A 3100-nucleotide genomic window follows, 5' to 3' on the forward strand; every position below is an offset into this window, starting at 1 on the left:
TTCAGGTGCATTCTTGGCGTATTGCTACATTGAGGCAGCGGGAAGTGATCGCGCCATTGACCGACAAAAACCTGGTCTAAAGTCAATAGCGCAGCATTTCATTGTTATTCATTAGTAAGATACGCCTAGGCTCGTGCACAGCGTGCACACACACATGCTAAAACAATCACAATACCAATGCGTCAAGGTACAAACGCGCCTGGCTTTTAAAGGGAATGGGAGATTACAATCTGAATGGTTTATTATATGTTACGCCCAAAACACACCTATGAATTAATGAAGACGCCAAGACCAGCCCTTTTGATTTATGCGCCTGGTGCACGAGCCCTTTTTTCCGCCGCCAAACTATGAATTTTGGACACGCCCCTATCGCACCTGCGCCACGCGCTTCACGCCCTTAGATAGTTAAAATAGGGCCCAAAATATTGATAAGGTTTTGATTTATGTGAAAAAGCTGCAGACTCAGTGGGATGTTTTCCAATTGAAAAATCAGCTTGTCAGTGCTCACTGGTGAACAAACTAGATTTATGTTTGAGACATATTGTCCTGTCCAAATTATTATATAATAATCTGATCTCTGATCTGTTCATAGTCCAGTTATCGATCCCAAGTTCTAAGTTATCATTGTTGAAAAAATACATTAATAAAAAAAAAAATGGATTCATAGAGCTGCAAATAATGAATCAGTTGATTGATAAGTCAATGGCAACAGTTTTGATAATTGATTAATCAAACGAAATGACAACGATACACAACAACACTGATTCCAGCTTCTTAAATGCCATTCGCTTATGTCATGTTATATAATTGTAAATCAAATTCATTTGGGCGTTGGGAAATGTTTCACTATTTTCGGACTTTTTATAGACACAACGATTGAGTAATCGAAAATGAAACTAACCGTTAGTTTGCACTGCTTAATAGTGTTAATATAAAGTGTTGTTATTTCCGTGCTAATTTTGCAATAAAATCCTAATCTTGTGCTGCAGGGCTCCAACAGGAGACTAATGTTACTCCGTGTGCTAACTCGATAACCATTCCTTCTTTTCGAACCATTAGTCAAATCGTACATTTATCAACGACACAGTTCTTCTTCATGGTATCACCAGAGGGAACATCATAGCCTTTTTGAAGATGTATGTAGCAAAGGGACGGAGCAGCTGTCTTTGAGGCGGCGATGCAGTTCGGCATCAGATGTTGTTCGAGTTCGATCAGTGTCCAAATGTGTCTGTTTACCATCGTAAGCCAATCGGACTGTCAGAGGCTGTAGGACCGTACAAGTTAACACCTTAACCTTCACATGGCACCTCGCACACATTCACTCCAAGTTATCCATCCATTGCTTTCACAGTACCCCCCCCTTCCCCAACGTCTCCTCCCCCGTCCTCCCCAGACACCTCAAATCTGTCAAATCTCCATCCGCCTCTCCTCCGCCTTCCCTCTCCATCCAGCGCCACCTCGTCCTCAGCGATCCCCCGGCTGTCACTGCACCTAGTCACGTGTGTCAGTCACTGGCACCTGCTGCTCCACACACACACACACACACACACACACACACACACACACACACGGCCCTGTACACGCACACACCTGCCAGTCTTGTGTAATCCACGAGAGGCTGGTGGGAGAAAGGAGACCTCGTCTTTGTTTCGAACATCATTCCATCTTTAATTCAAAGTGGGAGGAGTGTTCGCCGCCCGGCGTGTCACGCACCAACAACTGGCAGCTCAATTCATTAACTGGGAAGGGAGGGAAGTTTGCGGGGGGGGGGTGGGGGGGGCAGTAATGTTGTCTCCAGCTGTGTGTCCTGGGTTCCATTCCTGTTTGTTATAGCAGCTCTATCAAGCACAGGACAGGCAGGTGTCATTTCCTTATCAAAAGGTTGAGTGCTAGATTAATGTAAAGGAAAGGACTGTAAAAAAAAACGTCACTTCATTGTAGAGATGTGACGGTACACTCGCGATTCGATACGATTCACGATTTTTTTATGCTTAGGATAATATTTTCTCATGATTTTGTTTTCAACATAATGATCTGCAGACAAAACGACTGACAAATGTTCCTTTTAATTTATATACACTGTGCAAAACAACAGATGTGTCCTCTTTTTAAAAGCGCAACTGAAATGGCATTGCATCTCAAATAACTCCATTTAAATAAACAGTACATCATTTGATTTTGAAAACAATTTCCACCTTTAAAAAACAGTAATTAAATAGAAAATAAACTCTTCGAATAAATAAACTGAGGACACATAGTGAGGTCTGAAGTCAAACAAGTGAAATCCAAAGTCCAAATCCAAAACTTGCATCGCAACTTTCCCCATTTCTATCGATTTTCTGAAGCGATTCCCGCTCCATCGTGACACCCCTACTGCGTTGTCAGCGCGAGGGTCCAGCTGCCGGCGGGGCCTCCACCCTCGTAGCTGGACTCAACGTCTCCATCCTCATAGTTCACAGAATCATAGACAAACATTTGCATACGTGGATTTCTCTTTTGAAACGTATTCTCCTTGAAACAAATATTTCACCCAAAATAACAACTACATTGACTATTGATGAGTATCATCCTCTAAATGCTTGTGTCCGAAGCATCTTATGAGCCAAGGTATGCTCTCCTACATTCCAGTACAGTATATATATATATATGTATATGTATATTTTTCTAGCGGGTGCCCCACCTAAAAGCTGCTCGAAGGATTTTCTCTGCCGTCCTGGCCCTCACCTAAACAAGTTCCCTTCCTACACATATGTGAGTGTGTGTGTGTGTGTGTGTGTGTGTGTATGTGTGTTTATGTGAGCGTGTGCGTGTGCATGCATGTGAATTTCTGTGTGACAAAATGTTCTTGAAGGAGGCACAAATCGAGGAAGTGTCGCAGCATCGGCACAGCCCTACATATATGCTAATTATTTAAACTAATTAGAATAGTACATTAGCTTAGTGACATATTTAAGAAAATCTGAACCGATGGCTTTTAACTATTATTTATATTTGGTGTAAAAAGCATAAATGTGTCCCTTTCAAATGGCCTTAAACTCCATCTCTGCATTGATATGCATTGTCATTCGCTGTGTTTTTTTTAGGATTATTGGACAGCCAC

Source organism: Etheostoma spectabile, chromosome 7 (genome assembly GCF_008692095.1).
Source record: "Etheostoma spectabile isolate EspeVRDwgs_2016 chromosome 7, UIUC_Espe_1.0, whole genome shotgun sequence".
Classification (NCBI taxonomy): Eukaryota; Metazoa; Chordata; class Actinopteri; order Perciformes; family Percidae; genus Etheostoma; species Etheostoma spectabile.